Here is a 13018-nt window from a genome sequence, read left to right on the forward strand (position 1 = left end):
AGAACATCCTTCCAGTCACCTCTGAACCTTCACAGATAAGGATTTTCCCCAAAGAGAATAAATAAAAATAAATAAATTAAATCATATGAAAATATTGAATAAAGGGTCGCCAAACTTGCTCAGAATTAAAAGATGTCCCCTCCCCAGTTTCAGCTATCATCTGTTACCTTGTACTTCTCTCATCCCCATTTCTCACTCTGACTTCTCATCTCTTTTTCCCCAGTCCTGCTGAAGGGTATTGGCCTGAAACATTGACTGTTTATTCTTTTGCATAGACGCTGCCTGGCCTGCTGAGTTCCTCCAGCATTTTTATGTGTTGCTTGGATTTCCAGCATCTACAGATTTTCTCGGCCAAGTTCTCCAAAGCGCTTGTAATAGCCTACCAGCCCATTTTCGTATAAAACTGCAGAAGAGTATACCCTAAGAGAATTGATGCACATTTAAAGGCAAAGGTTGGTCCCGCCAAATATTGATTTAATTTGGTGTTTAACTGTCTACTGCCCTTTATAGTATTTTTTTGATGTTGAAGTATTTTTCATTTAATTATTTTTGATTTACATATTTTTTCATTTACATATTTTTACAAGTCTACTGGAAAGAAGAGATAACTCATATCTAAGGGTGAGCACAGAGGTGTGAAAAATGGGAGCCTTGAAGACTTTAAGGAAATTGTATTTTTAGGCAGTTAACTGATATATGGTAAGCATGCTCAATTATAACTGTTTATGCATAGCGATTTTTATAAGTTCAAACAGTGTATATAATATATAGATATGTGTGTCTATAAGAATGCATACTATGTCCCATGCATTTTGTTACACTGTAGTATCAGACACTGATTACTGTCTTCAGTTGGTAACTTGCGAATTAACGATCACTCAGGAGTTCAGATGTACAGGTGTACAAGCCTTTATTCAGTTGATACAGGTGGGTAGAGAGGGCTTTGAGGGTCACTCCGTATCCCTGTAAACACAGATGTAAACATACAAATAAAAGCAAAGATGATGATTGTCTGTGTAGATGCCAGTGTGAACAAACAATGCCAACTCCACTTGTCCTTCATGTTGCTGAGACAGAAATCATCCTAACTCAACATACCATGTCACCAAAACTGATGTGCATGTTGAAACCTATCCATAGGTATCAAAGCTATCTCAGTTTTACTGCTGCCTTTACCGAGTATAACCTAAACCCACAGTGCCAGTCCTAACTTGCCATCAAATGTTCTGGCAAGGACAATGCTGCTGCTATCTGGGAATATCAGCTCTCAGACATCTCCCATTGGACCCTGACCCACTACCAAACACTGGTCTTTTGCAGCTTAGTCATTAATCTTGCATTGACAGTGTAGCCATGCAGTTCCCCAAACAGGATTGTCCTATTCACAATCTGTCCTTCACCCTCAGAACTTATTTTTCCCTTATCATCCTGAACATCATCTCCCACAGCCATCTGAAATGCACTCCCACCCACCTTGTCACTCTGTTTACTCTAATGACTCAATTCTGTTTCTAATTCCATTGTATCTTTTCTGATATCCAAAAGTAGTTCCTCCGAGATGCCCTTTTTTGCTGAATGGTGGGTACTGCTTCACGCCCTCCACACTTCCCAAGATTAGGTGGTCACTTTGCAGAACTCTTCTGTTTATTGTCTAGGGGCAACTTGAGCTTCAGATGGTCATGGTCATTCTCCATACCACTCCTTCCCTGATCTTTCTCTTTGGCTGTCTAAACTGATCCAGCGACGGCCTATCTGGAGATGAGAAACAGGATCTCATCTTCCAACTGGACACATTGCAGTCTTCATGAATCAATACTGAATCCAACGGTATCAGATAACTGCCCTTTAGTTGCATTAGAGCCATCCAGTTCTGATACAAGCTGAAACATTTCTCTCTCCACAACACCGCCAGACATTCTGGCTATTTCCAATATTCACTTTTGTTTCAGATTTCCAGTAACTCCTGTGTGTGGCATCACACAGTTCCAGCATGTTCTTTTTCTCTCTGTACCCATTCATCGATTACCCAGACATAACTGAAAGGAATTTTGTTCCCCAGATAACCTCGGTCTCTACCCAGTCACAGACATTCTCTTTCCATGTATCACTACAGCTTAAACCAGCATGTTTTCTCACTTTTCCCAGTTCTGATGTCCAGAATTACCAAAAACACAATTTCTCTTTTCACAGATGCTGCTGGGTGTTTCCAGTGTTTTATGTCGTTTAGGTTTCCATTATTTGAAGATTTTTCTTCAATTTCATCCATCTATCTCACGTTCCTTTATCATTTCATTCAGTTTTCTGGTTTTCAATGTTTTAACAGAGTTGACGTTCAGCTACATCTGGAGTGTAAATACTGAACTACTTAATCTTTTGCTTCCTTTCAGACAACTGAACCTTGGAGTTTGGTCAGATGTTACATTATGCCTTGTGGTTAGGCTACATGAATCACTCCAGTGAGGCAGTTAAGAGTGAACTGTGAGTGTGTTTGGACTGTCACTCTGGTAAAAGGAGGGAGGTTTTCAAATCTGTGGCTAGAACAAGATTTGCAAGGTGTAAGGGTTGATATTTTTTGATGAAGATTCAGCTAATATGCTTGAATAATGTCTGCCCCAAAAGGTGGCCGCACTGGTTGCATATAATGTTCATGATTTTATTGATGGTGTTTTGACTTTAGGCCTAGGCAGTAGTGACAGAATTTAAACCCAGGGTTTAAATGAAGTTGATATTTTATTGAACAATAAGGTTATTGGCATAAGGAAGCAATGTAAGGTAACACTTGCTCTGCATCCTGCTGTTCCTTTCACTTGCAGCACCTCAATACACTGATGTGATTAAATGATTTGTATATAGGCCGCTACACGTCCCACCTCCCCAAGATAGATGACCTATTTAAACTGAAAGCATTGATAACTGGGGCAATGACCATTCCTAGTTCTTCCCCTTTGCCATCAGTTTCTTTAACCAAATTGCTAATTCTACTTTAGACTATATTTTGCACAACATGCACTGTCATTTTAATATCTTAGTTGTGTCATGAACAGTTTAACAAATTTATGACCATGATTATGTGTTCTGCCTGAATGGTTTTTGTCTTGTAAAAATTATATGTAACTTACCTTTTGTTTTTTTTCTTGCTCGAGTGCTGCCTATCTGATACCATGTGCTGTGATGCTGGTGCAAGTATTTTTCTCATTTTATCTGAGCACCATGTACTTGTGCATATGACAATAAACTCCACTTTGACCTTGAGATTCCGGCTGCCAGACCTGGAAGTTTCTGAACTGGAAGCCCACATTCCTCTTCTGTTATGAAGAAATACAAGTGGTTTTAGGGACATTTTTCTTCTTTTGGTCAAATTTGCTGGAGTCATTTCTGAGGAGTCTCCTGCCGAGCGTGTGAGGCATGTCTATCAGAGAAGATGCTTCTACTCTGTCTCCATTTAGGAAGGGTCACAATGCTGGAGTTTTTCGAGGATGTAACCAGGAAGTTAGACGGGGGAGATCCAGTGGATGTAGTGTACCTCGATTTTCAGAAGGCATTTGATAAGGTCCCACATAGAAGATTGGTGGGTAAAATCAAAGCTCAGGGCATTGGGGGGGGGGGAAGGCATTGACATGGATAGAAAACTGGTTGGCAGATAGAAAGCAAAGGGTAGCGGTGAATGGGTGTTTCTCGGAATGGCAGGTGGTGACTAGTGGGGTGCCACAGGGCTCGGTATTGGGACCACAGCTGTTTACCATTTACGTTAACGATTTGGATGAAGGCATAGAAAATAACATCAGCAAATTTGCTGATGATACTAAGCTGGGTGGCAGTGTGACATGTGATGAGGATGTTAGGAGAATTCAGGGTGACTTGGATAGGCTGGGTGAGTGGGCAGATATTTGGCAGGTGGTGTTTAATGTGAATAAGTGTGAGGTTATCCACTTTGGGAGTAAGAACAGGAAGGCAGATTATTATCTGAACGGTGTAGAGTTGGGTAAGGGAGTAATACAAAGAGATCGCGGAGTCCTTGTTCATCAGTCACTGAAGGTGAATGAGCAAGTGCAGCAGGCAGTGAAGAAGGCTAATGGAATGTTGGCCTTTATTCCAAAGGGAATTGAGTACAAGAGCAAGGAAATCCTCTTGCATTTGTACAGAGCCCTGGTGAGACCACACCTGGAGTATTGTGTACAGTTTTGGTCTCCAGGGTTAAGGAAGGACATCCTGGCTGTAGAGGAAGTGCAGCGTAGATTCACGAGGTTAATTCCTGGGATGTCTGGACTGTCTTACGCAGAGAGGTTAGAGAGACTGGGCTTGTACACGCTGGAATTAAGGAGATTGAGAGGGGATCTGATTGAAACATATAAGATTATTAAGTGATTGGTCAAGATAGAGGCAGGAAATATGTTCCAGATGCTGGGAGAGTCCAGTACCAGAAGGCATGGTTTGAGAATAAGGGGTAGGTCATTTAGGACAGAGTTAAGGAAAAACTTCTTCTCCCAGAGAGTTGTGGGGGTCTGGAATTCACTGCCTCGGAAGGTAGTGGGTGCCAAATCTCTGGATGCTTTCAAGAAGGAGCTAGATAGGTATCTTATGGATAGGGGAATCAAGGGATATGGGGACAAGGGAGGAACCCAGTATTGATAGTAATTGATCAGCCATGATCTCAAAATGGCGGTGCAGGCTTGAAGGGCTGAATGGTCTACTTCTGCACCTATTGTCTATTGTAATGTTACCCCTGATGCCTGGTGAAGCAGGGATTTCAACAAGCTGCCCTTTTCTTTAAGCTTTAATTTTATTGCTGTGTCTCTTGTGTTATACTGTGTTGTCTCACTTCAGGCACAAGGGCAGCTTCTACCCTGCTGTTATAAAAGCTCCCTAGGACGATAAGATGGATTCTTCACCTCGCACTCTACTTTGTTATAACCTTGCATCTTGTTTATTTACCTGTACTGCATTTTCTCTATAGCTGTTACATTTTATTCTGCATTTTGTTATTGTTTTACCTTGTACTACCGCAAAGCATAGTGCAATGATTTGATCTTTATTACAGTTGGCAAGACAGACTTTTCATGGAACTTTGACATACAATTAATCAGTACCAGTACCAAAATATATACAGAAGATATCAGCTCAGATGGCATGAGTTTAGATTGAGTCATGAAAATTTAATACAGTTCTATTCCTCCTGGGTTAAACACAACAAAGTCCCAGATGACATAAATTGCAGCTCTGTTCTTATGAGAATTTCATAATCCAACTGATTTACAAAACATTGATAACTGAAGGCCAGTAACCGAGTTGCATTTTGTTCACAGTTTTTGAAAACTTTTTGCTAGATTGATAGATATAGCCACAACAATACTATTTTAAATATTCATTAATGTCTGCTAGATTTGTTGTTGTTTTGAAAATCAATCTCACTTAACTTCGTGGGTCATAAGTCTATAATTAAAATTTAGGATTACATGGATTGTTTACAAACATTTTAATGACCAACACAGACATGCCTTTCAAGCTGAGCACTACAACTGAAAGTGAAAGAAGAATGGGCAACATTCAGATTAATCAGCATGACTCACTTTACATTTATTCAATAGAGTGAAGAATATTTTATTATTTTCCTTGCATAAGGGTTAGGTGGCCCACAAGGGCAACACCAAACTTCTTCAGGTGAAAAATATTTTAATTGCAGATTATTGCCTGAAAATTAGAGGTTCAAAGAATAACTTTCTTTGTAACACCACAAACTGGTATCACTAACTACTTTAGCTAGGTTAGCTTTATTAGGAACTCTAAAGTTTTACATGTTCCAAATTTGTTATTTGAAGGCACGGGTTAACGATACCCAAGTAAGAAGTCCAGATTCCCATTCTGATAAATCTAGTTTAAAAATACCCCCACCCCCTTGAGGAAAGTGATGGACTACATGCAACTGTAGGCTTCAGGTAACTATTTGTAAATTAGTAAAGAGGAGACTTTTTTTTAAAAGATAGATTTGTTTCAGGACAAATTTTAGTTGTGGCCCCAAGCAATTGAGGTAATGATTTTTAAAAAAAAAAAAATGATTTTAGTATCTAATACTGTGTGTAAAATGTCACCTTGCCCTGACATGGAAAAGGCTTGTAGCCAATAGGACCTTGCGCCATAGTGACAGGTAATGTGTAGGTCAAAAGGTGCTCTTGCTTCTGTGACATAAAGCCTCTCAATAGGAATCAACAGATTTTAAGGAGTCCAGCGATCAGCAGAAGGCTATTTGACTTAAACTTTGTTTCTACCTCCACAGATGCTGCCTGACCTGCAGAGTATTCTCAGCATTTTCTGTTTCTAATTCACACCACGAAGCAGTCCTGACGTGGGCACAGCAGCCAAACTCCTTGTACTCAGTGCATGTGGATAAGGTACAGGACAGGAGCTCACCAATCGCTGGAATAGTTCTGTTATGTTTAGTGAGAACAGGAAATGGTCTGTGATAACACTCATTTGAATGTCAAATATACCAGGAAGAAATAAAATCATTCAAATGATTGGAGAAGCAGCAGAGATCTGCAACTTCCAGTAATTCCCTCCCTCTTCTTTCCCCCATCCTAGTTTCACTCTGCCCCCTCCTCCAGCTATCACCTCTCTCATGATTCTGCCTTCTTCTACTACACATAGTGCTTTCCCCTTACATTCCTTCTTCACCTTTCCTGCCTATCCCCTCCCCCACCCCTTGATATTTCCTCATGATTCTCCATTTTGTAGCATATGGAGTAAGTCGCATTTCTAGCGGCTCTCTCTTTTAATATATTTTATATCCCACTGACAGATCCCTTTTAGCTTTGATGATTTATTACTTCTACTGAAGGATTTATTACTTCTACTGAAGGATTTATTACTTCTACTGAAGGATTTATGACAATTACAATGGCCGAAAAAAGTCGTTCTGGTATTGAACTGAGACGCGGCAAGACTTGTTCTGAAACGGAGCAAATGGAACAAACCAAGAAAACTGAGGAATCTGTTACATTAGCAGGAATATTTTCTTCATTACAAGACATGAAATCGGAATTCAGTTCGCTTAATAATAAAATTGATAAGCTGGCCGGTTCAAACGGGAAGCTTGAAAAAGCTATTTCTACGATTCAAGACTCTTTGAAAAACTTGGACTCTCAACTTCAAACACGTCAGCAGACTACAACGTGAATTGAGAATGAGCATGATCTATTCAAGCAAACTATTAAAGATCAAGGAATGAAGATATCTTCGATGGAAAAGAAAATCAATGAAATTACCTCGGAACTATCTAAAACGAAGAAAAGAATGATTGATTTAGATAGTAGAGGGTGTCGGAGGAATCTGCGTATTCTGGGACTGCCTGAAAATACTGAAGCTGGCGATCTGTTAAAATTCTTCTCATATATGTTGTACTCACTTTTCAATGAGAGCCTCGAAGCTAGACCCTTAATTGACAGAGCTCACAGAACTCCATTTTCTCAGCGTTCATCCAAATTATGTCCTCGAGCAGTTGTACTTTCTTTGAATCATTATACGACTAAAGAAGCTATTCTTCGAGAAGCCAGAAAGAAGCAGAAATTAATCCTTAATTCAACACAGATTCGTATAGTCGAAGACTATCCTCCTGAAATCTTTGCGGAAAGAAAGAAATATCGAGAAGTTATGAGTGAAATGTATAAATTAGATTTAAACCCCTCCCTTCGCTTTCCAGCAAAGCTGATAATTTTTCCTGAAAAATCTGTCACTGAGAATCTACTCTCCTCAGGAGGGATGGGAATATATAAAAAATCTTAAAAGTTAAGCCTACAATAAAATATTAAGTTATTCCAATTACTCAATAGGCAATTTTGAAGTATTTGCTGTATGAGTTGTTTATGGATCTTCTGAGTTAAATACATTCTATACCTTTTCATTCTTTGGTATGGGACGTGGCTGATTTAATTTTTTTTTACCTTATTAATAATTAGTGCATATATAACTGTTTTGTAGGGATCCTTTATAGTATTGTATTTTAATGGTCCGTGTAGGACATGTTGCATATTAATCTTTTTTATTTTTTTTATTTGTTTCAATACTTATAGTTTTAGGTCTGTTAAATATATACTCATTTATTTTTATTTTTCCAGAGAAAGAATATTGTTTGTAATATTATTTGCTCAGATTTATTCTTTTTTTGAATATGTGTTTAAGCTACTTTAGCTGATTCTAAGATGGCCGTTGTTGATTGTTTTTATTAATGTTAGACATATTATAGTAGAATTCTGTTTCTGCCTTTTATTATGGCTAATTTCCGTGGGAATTTTGCTTTATTTTTATTATACGGAGCTGCAAGATGGAGAACAAGGTTAAAGGTTATTAGTTAGCATGGGACCAGCCTATTGGTTCCTTAATTCTTACCTTTTGGGAGGCGGGAGGGGTCTATTAGAGTAGGTACTTTTCTTGATTTGGGCAGTTCTTTTGATGGATTTCTCTTTCGTAAATGCGTCACTCCTTCTGGTTGTACCTGCGCCTTTAGGTTTAATCTGTACTTGCGTAACATTTCTTTTATATAATATTAAATTCAATTTTAAACATGGATGTTAATAAAATCAATATAATATCTTGGAATTGGAACGGTGTCAATCACCCCATTAAGCATAAAAAGATATTTAAATTAAAAACACTTAATGCAGATATTATTTTTGCGCAAGAAAATTATATACGAAAACAGGATGAGGACAGGTTTTTCTGCTTCTGGAAAGGGCCTCTGTTCCTTGCTCAGCCTCTTGTCAAACAAGTGAACAATGGAGTTCAGATTGGCCCATGATTTAATCCAGAGAACAAGGGGCCCACTTTGGTTTAATTAAACTCAGCATTCACCTGGCCTCATAGACGTAAATGAAAATCATCACATGCGGCTAATGTCAATTAGAGGCAAAACTGACTGACAGACGGCTATGGTGCTGCTTCTGTTAAACCTGGAAGGATATGATGCTGCCAAGTAGCTACAGGCCTATTGCTCTCACTTCTTTGCTATTTAAAATGGAGAAAATTATAGTAATTAGGCTGATGTTTGTTTTTGAAGAGAGACAATTACTTAGTCGCCATCAATGTGGGCTTCGGAAAGGGAGGTTTCCCTTCTACTACTGGGAAATGACTTGGATAGAGAGGCTTTTGATTAGACTCAGTAAGCTTGGTATTGGTGGATATTTGGATTTTTTTGTTTGCCAGTCATTCAGATTGAGGGTGGAGGAGGATGTGTCATATTTTCTGTTCTTTTGCAGTTTTCTTTCTGGGCCACTTGATCTGAAACTTCATCACAGTGACACTGATGTGCACGTAATACCTGGCAGCAACAATTCCCGTTTCCACACCGAGACACAGCAGTATCACAACTGAGATCTAGCGATCAAGACCATGTTTTGATTACCTTGGTTCACATTCATGACGACTCGTGCGGGAATCTGGCATCTGAGAAACCGCTGTCAAGCTGCTGAGAAAACCAGCGCAGCAAATGGCCACCGTGAGCAATCCTCTGAGCTCCTCCAACGGCAATTCATCCTTCAGAGAACGCAGAAAATGAAGCTGCAGATGAAATAACAATGCCTTTGGGTGTGGCCGTACCAGCCAAAGAACTGGTAGAGGGCGAGAACATCTCGGGAGCTGGTCTGAAAAAGACTCATCAATATCACACATAGACTCCGATCCTCTGGGAACCATGTTCAGCTGGGAGAAAAATGAAAGCTGGAGGGAAGTAACAGGGTTCAGTACATCAGCGGTAACTGTCAGTGACACTAGTTTGAGGGATCCACCATCTGACAGTGAGAAAAGTAGTTTTGGGGACAGTTCTTCCCACAGCTCCTCTTCACTGACTGAGTCTTTGGTCCCATAACGTCTAATACGGAAAAGAGACATTTTTTGCCCACTCGTGCTGAAACACAAACCAACCAGGGAAGGAATGGTCAACAGAAGTCTCTATTTGGAGTGTGCTGCATCTGGGTTCCACACCTGGAGAACTGGCTTCACTTCCAACAGAGCACACAGGTCCAAGCAACTGGGTAATGGAGAAACTGTGGCTGCATACACATTTTTGATGTAAAAATTTTTGTAATAATTTATGTATCTTCGTTATTAGAAGGAAATGGTATTTTTTAATAATAAAAGCATATTAACTTTTACTTTGCTGCAATCTCATTAAATACACCCCTTTACACCAATGGACCCAGAGTTTAATGCAGCTGCACAGTAGACGGAGATCGAATTCCATGCGGTTGGTGGAGCACAAACCATACCCTAGCAGGGGATCTGGCAAGACAAACAAGAAACTGGTAGGGAGAGCAGATTCGGATTTTATTATTGTTGATATCGATGTGTTTAAGGGCAATGCTGAGAGATAAAACTGGATTGATACCACTTGAGTTAACGATGGGTTGCAGTATGTGATTGCCAGGAGACCCAGTTACTGAGCTGAGTCAGGGTTGCAATTGGAACACCAGGAGAAAGAATATTTAGTTAAGTGAGGTGAGAAAAATGTCAAACAGGAAACTACCAATCTAAAACCAACAGGCGTAAGATGAAGACACTGCTCACAGATTAAGGTGTACAAAATGGAATGCTCCAGAACTGGGCAAATTAGACCAGGCCAGACTCTATCTATTCTAGAGCACAAAGATGATACAGTATAAAACATTCCTGGTCAGGATTCAGCTGGATACACAGCAGGAATATCAACATTGAAGGATTAACTGAGCATATCAAGACTCTCAGGTAGTTAGGCAAGTGATAGCGCAGGGTAAGAGATATTGTGAGATGAGCAGGACAGGAGAAAAGACAGCACATGTACTCTCGAAGGAGGTACGGTTTCTGATACCTTATGAGGAAATGACCAGCTAGCCAACACATCCTCCAAACAAAAAAGGAACATGTGTGCTCTGTGTTTTCTCCATGGCGACTTTCCTATGTGCATGGTACTTTGTTATGGTTAAATGGGCATCGAACCCCAAGTTTCTCATGGTTCCTAAGGGGAATACGTCATTGGAATAATACTGCAAATCCCTCAACAGCTTTGAAAGAAGATTGTTGCCCTACACCAAGTTCACAATATCAGGCAATAAAAGCATTGACATGGACTGCAGTGCATGATGCTCCAAACCACACAGTAATAATTGATGGGAAACACAGAGTGGTGAGAGCTCACTTGTGTTATCAACACAGAGCCCTCTGGACTTGTCAGGAGGAGGAATGGACATAGTAGAATCCAGTTGTAGATTTACCCATTACAATGACTGTCTTCTTATGGTTGATGTTAACCCTAATGACTCTTTCATTGTGTTGTATGCTCAGGGAAAAAAATTAATGTAACAACACTGCCTATGTCCTACACCAGAGGCAGTTTGAGGCTGTAATGGACCAGGCTATAACTTGCTGATCGAAGGACTTCGCACACCAATTTCAATCAGACCGAGGACACTGGCAGTTCCACGGATAGGAACACCTCAGATGCTTGACTTCATGACTGGAAGGAGTGACAATGTTGATCCATTGGTGCAACCTTCACCCAGTGGTCGCGCTGTTTGATTTTCCAGTTTTCGCCCTATTGTTGATATGATGAAACTGATGTCCACCCAGTAAATAGCAGCAACATCTCTGGTTCTTGCACTTGGACATAGTGACATCACTTCTCAGTATGATAAACCAAGACAATGATATTCGTAAGTTGGTTAACATTGCTGATGGCTTTTGGGGGAATCCAGAATGTTTTTTTTAAATACAGCACGATAATAGGCTCTTCCTGCTCAAAGAACCTTTGCTATCCATGTGACCACTTAACGTACTAAGCTGTCCATCTTTCATATGCGGAAGGAAACCCATGCTGTCACAGGGAAACATGCAAACTCCTTACAGACAGTGGTGGAACTGAACCCGGGTTGCTGGGACTGCAATGACATAAGACTAACTACTATGCTACGGTGTTGTGCTCTGAAACCTTTCTCAATCTGCTGCAAGGACCAATTCAACAGGTGATCATTATGAGGCAGAATGGAGCTCTCTGAATGAAGATAGGGCAGAATATTGTCTCCAAGTCCTGCACCACTCCACCAAATGCAAATAATCCCTGGCAGAGCAGAGAAAACAATATTGGAGATGAGGTGAAAACACCTCCTGAAGTGGCAGTACCACCCAGGGAAATGGCAGAAGGCCAGTAGGAGAAAGACTTGACATTTAAATATATTGTCACAGTGCAGAATTCTGGCAAATGGGAGAAGCAGGAGACCAGTCTGACCAGGAATAGTAGACAATTTTATTTTTTGTTCTTTTGCAGTTTTTTCTCGTTTGGAATGGGATGCCCTCGGAGAGTGTGATTAGTCCAATATTGTTTAATCTGATGATTAATGATATTTTTGGTGTTGCGCCTGGCTTTGATTTAGCTTTATATGCTGATGTTTGGACTCTGTGGAAAAGGGGTCATAATACTGCCTATGTGGTAAGGTTTTGTGCAAACAACATTATCAGCAGTGGAAGAATGGTCTTTGGACAGGTTTAAAATTTTGTTTCAAAGTCAAAATATATGTTTTTTTCTCAAAAGCATAGTGTGGATTATATTCACCTTACTCTGTATGGGTGCTTGCTGTCTAGGGTTCCAGTGTTTAAATATTTGTGGCTATGCCTGGATGCGAGATGACTTACAGAACACATATGAAGTTTTCTTGATGATAAATGTACACAGGTCATTAACTTTACGCTCTGTGTGGCTGGCTTCTAAGGGTGTTTTATTGACAATTCATCGCACTTTAATATGCTCTTGTTTGTATTATGGTTGTATGATTTATAGGGAGGCAGCTCATTCTGTTTTCTATAGGTTCTACAGACCAGTGCACTTAGAATCTGTAGAGCAGCATTCCAGGTGGCAGCTAGAGATGTACTGGGGGATTAACTAGGTGGGGTGTCTCTTAACCCATTGAGAAAAAATTCGAGCCTTACATCCTAAATTGGGGAGGGGGTGTTCCATTTTGATGTATTCTGTTTTAATGGATTGTGGGGAAAATACTAGCAGACT

The 13018-nt window shown here is 40.0% G+C and overlaps 1 long non-coding RNA gene across 1 annotated transcript; it reads left to right on the plus strand.

The window, feature by feature from the left end:
- The first annotated feature begins 6855 nt into the window (after window positions 1-6855).
- LOC140719737 (uncharacterized) lies at window positions 6856-10139 on the plus strand. The gene is made up of 2 exons (XR_012096990.1): window positions 6856-7869; window positions 9246-10139. It is a non-coding gene; the product is annotated as an uncharacterized lncRNA (long non-coding RNA).
- Window positions 10140-13018: the final 2879 nt, after the last annotated feature.

The sequence above is a fragment of the Hemitrygon akajei genome, chromosome 32, assembly GCF_048418815.1.
Source record: "Hemitrygon akajei chromosome 32, sHemAka1.3, whole genome shotgun sequence".
NCBI lineage: Eukaryota > Metazoa > Chordata > Chondrichthyes > Myliobatiformes > Dasyatidae > Hemitrygon > Hemitrygon akajei.